The sequence below is a fragment of the Magnolia sinica genome, chromosome 2, assembly GCF_029962835.1.
Source record: "Magnolia sinica isolate HGM2019 chromosome 2, MsV1, whole genome shotgun sequence".
NCBI lineage: Eukaryota > Viridiplantae > Streptophyta > Magnoliopsida > Magnoliales > Magnoliaceae > Magnolia > Magnolia sinica.
The window spans coordinates 93,207,738-93,222,431 of record NC_080574.1 but is presented as its reverse complement, the minus strand read 5'-3'; positions in this window follow the sequence as shown (position 1 = coordinate 93,222,431).

Below are 14,694 nucleotides of genomic sequence, written 5' to 3'. Positions count from 1 at the left end.
AGCTCATGAAGGCCATCATATGCATACCCATGCGGGCAACGGATGAAGCCAGTGACTAAAAGCCCTAAAGGACCCAAAAGTCCTCAATGGCCAATCACACGTAACACCCATGTCATCTATATAGTTTTTTAATAACGTCATGGGGAACGGATGAAATTGCCCTCCCGTGAATGGGTCCGACCTTGCAGACGAAGAAAACGTGGGCTCCAATGTGCGCTCTTTGGCCATTGTCCATAGATAGGCCAACCATGCACAAGACCCCCCAGATTCTTGGCTTGATTTGAGTAGTAACTCATGAAGAAGGGCCTAAACCTACTCATTGATGGACTGACGACCCTAGATTTAGTACCCTAAAGGTCGTCTTGTGCGCCTCGTGAACTCTAGAGAGTTACTGCGGCTAACCCCGTGCATAAATCCAACCGAGTTCACAGCCCCAGTAGCTTCACTGGGCCCTCTAATAGATCACAATTTGTGAACTCACCAGCTGTGAGAAGTTCAATGAACTCATGAAAGTTACAGAGACTATCACGTGAGACCCGACTCCACTACTCAAGAGTCTAAAAAACTACGTTGCTCCACTACTTAAGAGCTTGAACTTGTGTAATCATTTAACTAAATTGAAATCTAGTACCGCCCATCAAAATGAAAAAAATTTTCATATAGGGAATCTCATACTGATAGTCATAATATGTTGATGTTTTTTTTTATCTCAATTCTTCGTTCAATATCATGTCGACATTATTGCATAAATGAATATGCCTAAAATGATCCATGATTTAAAATTTTAAGAAAGATAAAAATATCTCAAAGATGTCAACATGTCTTCATTAATATATGTTGAAAATGAAAAGGAATTACATTTTAAAAAAATGTACGCAAATAAAATTACATGTTCAAAATTCATCTGTAATCCCTAATATTCCCATATACTTATGTAAATCTTCCTTTAACTGAACTTGAGCTGTGGTATGTTTTAAATTTTCTTCAAGGATGATCTTTGCCTGATCAGGAATTCTAGCCAGCTTGTTTTCCAATGATGTGATCATCTCTTCACTTCTCAGTAATTTAGATCTTCCAGCATCAACAGATTAGATACTGGCCCGTATCTTTTCTTCAATTTCCTTCATAGTTGATTCCTTCGTATGATCTTTCAACTTTAGCTGTGAAATTTCCTCTTTTAGGGCAGCGAGTGGTCCTGAATAATCACCCTGTCATCAGCACAAGCCTTCAACAGTTCTTGAAGAATTAGTTGTTCTTGATTAAATTCAGAAATAGTAGAAGTGATGAGGGAAGCCTTTTCTTTGGAAAGAGCTAGTTGTCTTACATCTTCCAAAACCTCATGTGTAATGGTGACATTTTCTGCTGATGCTAAGGAAATTATTGAATCATGAAATCTAAAAAGAGAATCATGTAGGGTGGAAATGTTGATCTTCCCCATCCTTGCAGTACTTTCTAGGATTTCGATGGCAATGTTCAAATCCGACCATTGTTCAGGATCCTTGAAGATATGATTTATTACTGACATGGAATTCTTCATCGCATTTTGTGTGTGGGAATCTTCGCAAAGGACAATAGTTCAGATTCAGTGGCTGTAGATTCAGAGCTTGCTACTCCGCTACAAGGAGTCCCTGTAACATAAAGAAGAAAATAACTTAGAGTAGCAACAATAAGGATAGAGGATGTGGAAATCTCGATACAGTAATCGACATATATATACCTGCTGCGAAAGTATGACTGACAAGAGGTGGAAATTCCTGAACAGTAGAAGGACTGGCTCCTAACATATTGGCAAAAGAAGGCGCTCTGGCCTCCGTACTCGAATCTTTGGTTATTGGAGTTGGCAGATCAGTGGTCTCTACTTGGAAAATAATTCCGCGAGCTACCACTTTTGGTGCTACCAAAGGGACCAGAGGAGCCCTCAGTGAAATCATTGGTGTAGTTGGAGAAGGATCCATATGAGGAGTATCACCTGTCCTAGCATTAATAATATGAGCACTTGAAATAAAGATATAACAATAATAACGAGATAACTATCACAAAATGCACATATAAATATATATGGAATTAACAAAAATAAAATAAAATTCCTTACTTGGTGAATACCCATACTCTCCATAATCCAAAAGCTCATCTTCTTCATCTTTTATTACTGTAAGAGATTTTATAAGGATATTGATACCAAGAAGAGTCTCAGAATTTAGTGGGGGATGCTCTTTATCAGTACCTTCTGCCATGACATCTTCCTCCCCATCTGTATAAACTTCTCCTTCTTCGAAATCATCATCATTTTCACCATTCTCGTCGTCTTCATCATCTTCGTATTCGACAGAAGCGGTACCCTCTGATGAAGAGGCTAAACTTTCATCCCCTAAGACTTCTTCGTCAACTTCTTCGATCATGACTCGTTTTCCTTTAGAAGGAGGAGCTCGACTACATTCTGGTTGAAAGTCTTTATTCGCTGGAACCGAAGGGGATAAAGAAGCATGGATACTTCCTTCTTGAGGAATAGATGGCGATGCTTGTAAGCGAGCTCGAGACCTAGTCATAGGAGATGATGAGCTAGGAGGAGTAGGCTGTGAAGGAGGAGCCAGTTCGTCTTGAGCTGCAGCAGCTTCTGTCAGAATAGGAGAAGATGTTCCTTCAACATTATCTGCAACCTGCCCGACGAAGTCATGGGGAACTTGTTCAAATTCTACCATGATCCCATGAGCGATCCAACCTTCCAAAGTGTTGATGGCCTTCTTTTCATGGATTGGATCTTCTAGCGATATTTTTCTATAAATCTGACCATGAGAAGGTGCGCGACTCTTCTCTGGTATATAACTAATTTTGTCTTCAAGCTTCCTACCTCTTAGTGTGGACGGGGGAAGCCATATGGGTTCATCTACTAACAAACGATTGTTGACCAAGTATGATTGGTGGCCCCACCATTGCATCCAGCTATAAGAAGCACGAACTATATGATTACAGCTTGGAATTATGAAAGTAGAATTAACACGACCACCTAGTAACTATTTCCATATCATGGCCTAAGTGAAAGGACCAGTGCCATAGCAGCACATTCTTCTGGTAACCAATCTGCAGTCTTTTGGAACAGCTTGATCAAAGCTGAACTGATGAGCAAAGCGACTAGTACGGTTCTCTCTAAAACTCCGTTCCTTCCCGCAGAGGTAAGCTACAAGAGCGCATGGAGAGAAAGAATGCCCTTTCTCCTATAGTGAGTGATGCAGAGTCTACCATGTCAATATCTTCAATGTAGTGGTAGAGATAGAATTGAAAGAAATCAACTTGATCAGTGTCCCGAATCTTGTTGGCTACCTAGTTGTACGATCTTTTTGCCATGACCCTTTGTTGAAAAAACCAGAGCGGGAGATGCGAAGGATGAACGTCTGCCTTCTTTGGGGCTTTAAAAGTCCAAGGAAAATAGAATCCCATCTAGCTAGTGATATAGTGCCATGGGGTGTGCGCCGAGGAAGCTCAAATAGTAGGGTTCTTGACACGAGTGGCTACTTCCCCATGGGCTCTATAAATAGAGAATAACACTAGAGGTGCAAGTGAATGCTTGTGACCTTTTGCCAAGGCGCCAGCAATGACAAAGACTGTGGGGCGAATGACATCTACCCATTTTAAACTTGGAAGCACTACAATGCTTAGCCAATAGGCTAAGAAGGCCACGAGCTCCCCATATAAGTTGTACTCTGCTCTCTCCTTAATGTTGTCACGAAGCTCTATTAACTCTTGAGAATGATAATTGCGAAATCTGCAGGGAAAAGTAAAAGGTGAGTGTGAGGAAATGTTTAATTAAAGAAAATAGTTGATTCCTAGACTTAAAATTACCTGAGGGCTCTGGAAAAATGTGTAAGCCATTACAGAGGAGAAATCTTGTGAATTTTTTGAAATTTCAACATTTCCTTGAAGAGTTTGATGGTGGTTTCGGAGATGGAAGGCTTGCGGTTGGGTGAGGAAACGAACGCCAACTCCTTATTAGACGAGACAAATTCATTGTAAAACTTCCTTGTCAATGGAAAGCCCGCTATCCGGTGGAGATCCCAGAGCGTGATGTTCATCTCACCAACTGGCAAATAAAAAGAGTTGGTAGTGGGAGACCAATAATCAAGGAAGCTTTTTATCATGGTCGATTCTCTAGAGAAGTACTGGTATGTAACTTCTATGGCATTATACAAGCCTATCTTCGCAAGCATCTTCATGTGTTTGGTCAAGATAGCTTCCGCCCAATCCGAATAGTAATGGCGTGAAGTTAGGAGACCCCTCATTCGAAATTCCTCTAGTCCCCAAAGTGGCTCGCGGTCTTGGAAATGTTGTTGGACCATCTTGTAGAAGTATGTGGGGAATAGGTTGTGAGGATTGTGAGAAGGGGTGAGGAAAATCATCGGGTAGACTTCACCGATACGTTGCCACGGCTTATGCGCTAGCAAGATCCCCTCGAGGATGCGTGGTTCTCTCGATGACCAAGAAGAAGTGTACATCTGTCTCTCTCCATCTATGTGATCTCTTGGCTCGCAGTCAAGTATGGACTGATGACGATGAAGACTGAGAGGGATCATGGTCATACCTTTCGAGTGCAAGTTATCAAACTTCATAATACCTTCGATTACTTGGACCATCTCCCATGAGTTTTGGAGCTTCTTCTTGTTATGCTCCTTGATCTTCTCTTCAAATTCTTTGGCCTTGTTGCAGCGAGTTTTCTTTGATTGAGAGGCGGGAGGTGTATACTCTCAAACGGGAGGTCTTTGGCTGTCAGTGCAAATATGGGCAGTGATTTCCGCCACTCATCCCAGTCATAATCAAGACCATGCTTTGGAAATCATTCTATATTCCCCATCGAAATTGGCCGATGAATGGGGGATGGTAGTGAAGAAATGCGATCAGTAAAATTAAAAGTCGGGAGCACAGGCTCCTTGAAATATGTACGATGACGGGTGGTGGTTTTTGTGCGCTTTATTGGTGGCTGTTTAGAGGAGGGAGAAGGGTGAAAAGAAGATGGGTTTGGAAATTCTTGATGAGAGGGTTGTGCAGTTGGTGGGTCAATGGCATGAAAAGTTTATTTAATGCGGGCCATGATGGAAAAAGGGCTAAGGACTTGAAGGTACTTGAAGAAGAAAAAGTTCAAAAGCTGAAAAAATTTCCTAAGTCCTGGTTGCATTGAATTGTACAATCAAAATACTTTGTGAGGGGCGGCGCAACCGTAGAAAGATTTGCGCGAACAGGAGATCTGTTGTGCGGGTTTGCGCAACTGAAAGAGGTTGCTTGGGGATTTGGCAGAGAGGCAGAGGTTTATTACGGACTAAAGCAAAGTGCAGAAATGAGTAAAGTTTTAAGTATTTATAGTGCATGTGGTCAAGTACGGTCCATGGGCATTGGTTGCGTGAGTCCTCACAAACCCCTTTTCAGAGAGAAAATTGATCTTGATTCTTTGATTTCTGGTGAAACAAAGAAAGGATCAAGGGGGCATCTGTTAAGGCATAAAAACGAGAAGAAAGAATTGAAGAAAAAGAAGATTAAAAAGTGAAAAGTGGAAAGAAATAGAAAATGAAGAAGAACAAGTATTTTCAAAGGGGTTTTGAGCAGGTTCATGTAAGGCATATTGATTGCGCGGGTCTGCGCAACTGGTTTCTGGACTTGTTGTCCATAAATGTTCAGAATCAATGAAAGGTTGGTCCCTTGGCACCAGGATCAAGGTTTACATGTGTAGAGGCTTATAAATACCTCCCTCACCCCCTCATTTGGGGAATTGAAGATTTTGGAAGAAGTGTAGAGCAGCAGAGAAGATTGAATGTAGGACTGAACAGAAGCCCATAGTTTGCGCAGACCCATGTAAAGCATGTTGGTTGCGCGGGTCTACGCAATTGGACTGCATGTAGTTTATAATGATGAGAAGCCGACGTGCTGTCAAAATTATCAGGCTCTAGGTCCTCTTCTGTCCAAGCTTCAAGAAGAGAAATCAGTTGATCGGATCCATACAATATTCCTCTTAAAGAGATGATCAAATCACAAGTCGAAGTGCTGCTGAATTTGATATCCGGATCCGACATTTGAACTTTGTCAATTTTTGTATTTTAGATAATTTATCTCAGAATCAAGGGACACCCGAGGATGTAAATAAATTCAGTATTAATAATACAATGATTGTCCTTAATATACTCTTTCTCTGTTATATTTGAATAAGATAATTTCCCAAATCTAAATACATTTGTTTCTTGTTCGAAACAATGCCCATAGTGCTAGAGCCAATATTTCTGGTATCCAATCCGGTCATCCATGATGTGCATGTGGAGGCCACGGCCTCGATGTCGCTAGGGCGTACACTGATCATGTCACACAAATACAAGATGCATGAATCACACTGTCCAGTCATGCAGCAATCCTGCGCATACCACGCCCTCATGTGAGAAACTCCTTTCAGTAGTCCCATAAACAATCTGTCCAATGACATATACTATGATCAGTTACTCCTCATATCAAGGATACATATGATGCGTATGGGCATGAATCATGAAGTTATATTAAGCATGTTATATGGTGATGAACTATCTTCAAAATGAAGATGGGCCTAGACAGCCAACATACAACAAGTATGGGCCTAACAATTGGCCTTAGGTAGAGTTACAATGCGGACATTTAACCATCATTGCTCTTACAATGTGGACGTCAGACCATCATTGCTCCCAAGGCATGACCCGCCATAATCATCATTACATACTTCATGGTGGAATCACACATCCTAATTGACCTCATATACATCACATTCGGCCCCACACAAAGGCCTCACATATGTCTCATTGGGCCTCACTCATGGTCCTTATATGCATCACATTGGACCTCAACCCATGGGCCTCAAATACATCACAATGGGGTTCATATCACATGGGTCGCATCAATGGGCCTCATATACATCAAGTGAGCTACATCCACGGGTCGTACCAACGGGCCTCATATACATCAAGTGGATCGCATCTATGGGCTGCATGTAACGCCCTAAAATTCGGGGGTCGAGCATAACTCAGCTCCCGAGTTTCAAAACATCACTTATGCAACATATTTAATGATGGATGTATGTTGTCTGTAAGAGTACATAAAACATGGAATAGATTAAGGCAAACTGCAAACATAATTCAGGGATAAGTGAAAAACACAAGTAGAAGACTTAAAGAAACATATGTGTACATGTGTAAGTCCCTGAAATACGTATACATGCCAAGTCATACTTACTAGTGTGCTATCAAAAAATACAAGCATCAAATGACATTATCTATTCCCAAAAGGAAATCCAGAATCCCGCACATTAAGACACGGCTCACAAGAACCCGCCTGAGAACTGCATAAAGGAGAACTCTTCCTCATCATCCTCAAACTCCAGCTTTGCCTCGGGGGTCGCATCAACTTCTGCATCTAAGACAGAGACTGGTTGGTGTGCACAACACCGTCCCGTAACGTGCGAGTGAGTGATCAACTCAGTGGAACAATAAGGCAAAGGTTAACATGTTATCAATTCGGTCAAGCAGTAATGATAAAGCAGAACAATCAAATATGTCCTAATTACTCTTGTTAATGCAAGGATGTATGTAGAATGATGCATGCCCTCGCCTGTACACCCTCAGCGTCTTCATCTTATGTTACACATGACATCACCTCAAGTGCTCCACCTCTTCCATGCACATGTAATGCGGTGCATGAACATGATTACCAAGTTGTTATTAGTCCTTTTCATATAGCAGGATTGGGAAGCTAAGATACCTTCCTCATATCAATTTTCACACAGTGATCCATTCTAGGGTCGTCAGTCCTAGACAATCTCAGACGATCATATGGTTTTAAGTCGCTGCAAAGGGCTCGTCACCAATCAATGCACGCCTATCATACCTTCGTTACTACTCTAAGGCTCGTCACCCTAATGCAGTATTCAGGTATGCTCGAGGTCACTATAAAGGGCTTGTCACCAATCAATGTAGGCCGACAGCACGAATATAGTGTCCCATACACCATAATCGGCTCACGAGTTTGGTTGCTCACTGGTCACTACGGGGAGGCTCGTCACCCCAGCGTAGGCCGACAGCTCAACCACGGTGTCCCATACCACCATGCCCGGCTCATGAGTCTTAGCAGATCGAGGTACCATGGTTAACAGGATTTGCATTGGTAAGTTTGGTACCTTAGGTTCAAGCAGTAGCGTCCAAACATGGTGAACATATAATAGGGCTAATCAGGTTACTTGACGAGCTCGACTAGTACGAGCGCACGTCAAGTTGATCGACATGAAGTGGATAAACACTCCGTGTGGCCAAACCACTGTCGACAACCGAAGTACGGCTCGGATTTATCAAGCACATCTCGTGTGGCGAAACAACGTCAGCCACCAAATCAGGATCTGTTACCGATTGCCTGGACTATATCATAGTCCCAACCACATTCAATCAAGATGAATATTCATATGAGACAATCAAAGCAATAATGGATCCATAATTCAAATCATACAATCATATGAGCATGTTGTGAAGTGCAACACAAACATGATTTCACACACATTCATTTCATAAATAAAACAAACATCATAATGTAACGTACATGGAGGAAATCATACACATAATTAAGGTAACCGAGATTCGTATCTCAATCCTCATACAAGCACTCCTTAGTAACAACTAGTTCATTCAGACGTTTCTACAAACACTTAGACTACATACGTCATCATATATGTTGTATCTTGATGACACATGTATTAGACCAAATCCTTTCACTAGGGAGTTGCCCCGTATACCACACGCATGTACCCACAGCGGATAATCATGGCATGCATGAATCCGGGTTCCATATTCATTTAATCATTTTCACAAACACTTGGGCTACACACTTTAACATATATAACGTATATTGGCCGTGATGTGATTTAGGGCAAGTCCTTTCGCTAAGGAGTTGTCACATATATAACAAGCATATATCCACGACAAATACTCATGTTAGGCATAGATCCAAATTCCATGCATATTCAAACATCTCAACATATTCATAGAATATAATATATTCAACATAGTTCATATATGATTGTAAAGTGAAACAGATGACTCATTTTGCATGTGAAATAGCACCCACATCAGTTATAAATCATTAACCGACATTGAAAGCCTTGAAAACCATAACCTATACGTTTATAGTCCGCACCTTAGACTGGAAATGGCACAACGGATTCGATTTAGACGATAAGTCTTCATCAACAGTGAATAGATAACCTAAAACATGAACTGGATTAGCTACATCAACACTTAGACTATTCTAAGTTCCAAAATAGGTTAGGGTTAGGATTCCTTACCCAAGTATGAGATTAGAACCGTCGGAATAGCGATTCAGATGCGGTGGATTAGACACGTAGAGTAACTGGGAAGGATCTCAGGATGATGCACCAACGTCTCTCTCTCTTTCTCTCTCTTTTCTCCTCTCTTTGCTCTCTTCTCTCTCCTAGGTTTTCTAAATTCGTATGGAATGAGAGAGTAAGGTTTTAAGGCCCTTATATAGGCCCAATATCGATGAAAATAGCCCCAGGGCCAAGGTATACTTAGATTATAACCAAATCAGGTTTCTCTCGATCCAACGGAGCACTTCTGGTGGTCCTTTCTCCACGTGCGGTTGGACTTAAGCTCACTGACCATGGATCTTGGTCAGGCTGAGTTTTCGTACCGATCGGATTTACAGATTAGCCGTGGCGGACCACTCTCAATTCAACGGTCACCGAAACTCCATCAGGTCCACCGGCACTTGGACATGTTTGGGCCATCTTCCCTGATCTGAGGGTGAAATTGGGTCAAAATCCAACGGTCAGAGTGCTTAGAATCGGCGCACAAGCAACACGACTCAGATTACTTAAATTCATATTTAATTTCTAAATAGATTCACCTTTCTCATACTCTTCACTCCGGACTCAAGGAAATCGTCTTAGTACATCATCTGGACTTGATTTTTGAGGTGATTGTCAAGTCCAAGTAGGCGGTCATAATTGTTTAAGTTTATCGCTATCGGACTTTCAACGTGCGGTCTAGGTCCGAAACAAAGTTTCACGATGCTCCCAAGAGCAATTGGGTTTAGAGATTGATCCTAGATTACTAGGAAAAGTAGCATTAGCAGTCCTACTCATTTTGGGTCTTGTAGTTCATATTTAAAGTGGTTTAAGCAAATTCTACTGATTGTTCAGTTTAGTACTTAGCCAAATTCTATCCTAATTATGTAGAATACGGTCCTAGGGCCATTCTATGCCCCATTTTTGGCACTTCTAGTTATTATTTTATTTTAATTATTTTTCTAGTAGTTCATCATTAAGTTTACCCCATCTTTACCAAATTTCATGAGATTTTGTATTGTAGAAAAATTCTAAAAATTCCAGAAGCAGCAGCTGTCCAACAAGTAATTTTCAGATAGTTGTCACAATACCCTACTTTAAACTATATTAAATATTTTATTATATTTTTCACATATTTTTATATAAAACTACATTCATTTATCTTTAATTTTGTTTTTGAATCACCTAAATTGGAGTTATAACGAGGGAGATATGATTTTTCAAAGTTGGACAAAATGTGCTAAGAAATGCAGAAAATGGGCTGCCCAAACCGTTGTACGGACAAGGCCTCGCCAAAACGGCGAGCCCCTCACCGGTCATTGGACATATGGGTGAGGGCTCGCCCCAGGGGTGATGTCCTCACTCCCCAGGGTTGCCGAAAACATGTGGGACCCACCCCGGGTCCCCCCGAATTAAGTTGTTTGGGTCCACGAGTCCGTGTGAGGCGTTTTCAGGTCCACTTTGCAAACCGGAATGAGTTATACAATATACAACATATGATTTTGGGGTAGGAGATGCTAATCTATCCAACTAACCTATTTATTTTGTTAGATTCCAAAATTTTAAGGGTCAAAAACCCATTTTATCCAATTAGTTACTATTTATGGTAAGTTTTAGTTTCAGTATTGTTCTTCATCATTTATACCCTAGGAGTGGTGTGTATTATAAATGTTCTTAGAAAAATTTTAAGGATAGGATAATGAAAGGTGAGATTTTGAAGGAAAAGGGTTAAAAAGGGGACTTTACGTTTTAGGATTGAGCTTTGAGAGTGTTATGGTTGACCCATGCCTTAGGACGTCTAACTCTAGGTTGGCAAAAATCCGGGGTGTTACACTGCACTAATGGGCCTCATATACATCAAGTGAGTCGCATCAATGGGCCTCATAGACATCAAGTGACCCGCATTAATGGGTCACGCCATCTACACCATTCATCAAATTTAGAGATCATTTTAGAGCGTTACCCAAATGATTCATAACAGAAGATCATCTGGACTATACCATAAATAACAGTGAAGATAATGATTTCCACTGTTTAGAATTCCCAAGGCCCACCATAACATTTATTTTCCATCCAGTCTGTTCATAAGGTCACAAAGACTTGAATTTAAGAGGAATAATAAATATCATATTGATCCAGAACTTCAGTGATCAAAAAAGAATTTCAATGGTAGGCGTTCAACTCTCTACTGTTTTCTACAGTGTGGTACACCTGATAGATCTACCTCATTTTTAGCCTCGGGCCTTAAGACGAGCTTGCCAATTAAATATAATACATACATTATGTATGGGCTACATAGCTGGGCGGTGTGGTTGCAACCCATGCACATCAAGTGGGGTCCATGTCCAGCTGGACGGTGGAGACCCCACACGTACAAGGTGGGTCCCATGTCCAGCAATGGATGGAATGGACATACAACACATACATAAGGTGGGTACCACCGTCCAGAGCAGTGGATGATGTGAATAGGACCCACAGATGGACGACAGGATATAACACATATCATGGTGGCCCCCCTCCCCATTACCGTCCAACCTATCTGGATGGTATGGATACAACATATACCACATGGGTGGGTCCACGTGCGTGGCCTACCAGAGATTTGAATCTACTTCATTTGCACCACACATGCACAATCAAGTGGGGCCCACAATCTGGACAGTGTGTGATCCACCTGATATTTCAATTTGTCTCATTCTTTATGGGTGGACAATGTGGATCAAAACCCACACGCGTCAGGTGGGTCCCACAGAACTTGGTGACATCTCTGGTATGAGATGCACTAGACAATCCGCTTCCATTCAGCAGGTGGGTCCCACGTGGGGCCCAACATAATATATCATATATAATATATTATATTTTTATAATATTTATATTATTTTATTATTATTAATATTTTAAAACAGCAACATCCAGTCCAGGCCCTGGACAGCCTGGACAGCGTGGCTAGTCCACGGTGGACGGATTGGATGCGTCAGGCATTAAGGTGGGGTCCACATTAGCATGACCCACTTGATGAATCATGTTGATATTTGTGTTTCCCCATCATCCAGAAGTTCCAAAGGGGCAGCAAGGTGGTCCATTTGGCGGATAGTTTGGATAAAAATGCACGCATCATGGTGGGCTGTAAAAATAGGGAAAAGAAACACACAGAGAGAGAGAGAGACGTGTGTGATGGAGGGACCCCAACACTATGGGCCCTCCCTTCCATGCATTACAACATACATCAAGTGGGTCCCATTACATGTGGGCCCACCAATTAAAATCAACGATCGAGATCCCTTCTCCACCAAAATACAAGGTCTAGATGACCTTTTTAAACTAGGAAAATAAACATCATGATGGGGTCCATGGAGAATGGACCCATCATGGAATGATCATGTGAATCATGGTGGGCCATCGGCCACACCTAGGGTCCAAAGTGAGATCCATACCATCAATTGGTAGGCCCCACATGGCCTATCACCAAAACATAGATCTAAACCTATAAAAAACACCCATTGTTAGATATTCTTGGTTCGATGGAATGTCAAACTCCTTGGCTCTCTCTTTGATGGAGGTTGATGAAGGTTGGAGGGTTGAGATGGGAGATGAGAGGGGTAGGAGGTGGGCCACACTTGGCTCTCTTGGATTGTAGAATTGCTTGGATGGCCAACCTCTTTGGTTGCTTGTAAAAGAAAGTAGAGAGAGAGAGAGAGAGAGGGAGGGTGGTTGTAAGAGAGAAGTGATGGGTGTGAATGATGGATGGAGTGTTGTAAGAGTTAACTTTGGGTTAGCTTGTGTAAGAGGGGTATGGGTTGTGTAAGAGAGATGACATGTGAGGTATGGGTGTGATAGGTTAAGTGATGGGTTGAGTACTTGATTGATTTAATTGATTGATGGGATAGGTTGTAGAGATTCTTTCAAAATTCGCAATGTGCGGTATTTCTTTGAAATATACGTGGGCCCACAAATCTTGGCCTGGGTATCGCATCAGTGTGCAAGACACGATGTTGGAACTACGACAGTGGTGCGGTCGCGATGGTATAAGTTTCAAATTGAGCTGACTCAGAATCCCAGCATGTGACTTAGGGTCATGTGCAAACGTCAATTACAGGTCACGGGTTGCTGAAATTTGACAGGGAGGATCGTGGGAGTTTATGGAATGGTACGGACTAGAAGACGGGGTCTTATAGCTCTCCCCTCCTAATAAAAATTTCATCCTCAAAATTTACACTATCATCGCAACTAAACATAACTCATAATAGGAAAGAAATCATGTCATCATATATAATCAGGGATAATACAAAATACAATCATTCATCAATGAGATGGGGATAATGCTAGCGAATCTCAGCCTCGGGCTCCCAAGATGCCTCATCCACACTATGATGACCCCACTGAACCTTCACCAAGGGGATAACCTTGGTCCGAAGGACCTGCTCATTCCGATCAAGGATATGAACTTGCTACTCAATGTAAGAAGCGTCCTCACGAACCTCCAACGGCTGCTAATCAATAACAGGAACGATGTCTGGCTCACACTTCCTTAACATAGAGACATGGAAAATGTTATGGACGCCAGACAACTAAGATGGCAAGGCAAGCTAATAGGCCACGACGCCAATGCGACTACTGATCTCGAAAGGTCCAATGAATCTCGGGGCAAGCTTGACCTTCGCTCTAAAACGAACCACACCCTTCATGGGTGAGACCTTGAGATACGCATGGTCCCCAACAGCAAACTCTAAGGGACGAGGCCGATGATCAGCAAAACTCTTCTGCCGGCACTGAGCTATGCGCATCCTTTGCCTGATGATGTCAATGACCTCTTATGTCTACTGCATAAGGTCGGGACCTAGGAGACACCGCTCTCCAACCTCGGTCCAACAACTCGAAGATCAGCACCGGCTGCCATATAATGCCTCAAAAGGAGTTAAGCCAATGGTCGCCTGATAGCTGTTGTTGTATACGAACTCAACCAATCGCAGGTGCTCATCCTAGCTACCCACAAAGTCAATCACACAAGCTTTGAGTATATCCTCAAGGATCTAGTTGACCCTCTCGGTCTGCCCATCGGTCTGCGGATGATACATGGTGTTGAGCTGCAAAACAGATCCCATCACCGTATAGAAGCTCCTCCAAAACTGAGACTTGAACCTCGGGTCTCAGTTAGAAACGATTGAAACTGGAACGCCATGCAGTCTCACAATGTCATCGATGAATAACCTCACAAGCCGGTCCATAGTCCAGGTCGCACGAATCGTAAGAAAATGCATCGACTTCGTTAGACTATCGACAACAACCCAAATGGTATAGTGACCGCGCTGAGTCCTCGACATGATAAAATCGGTGGATACGTGCTCTCA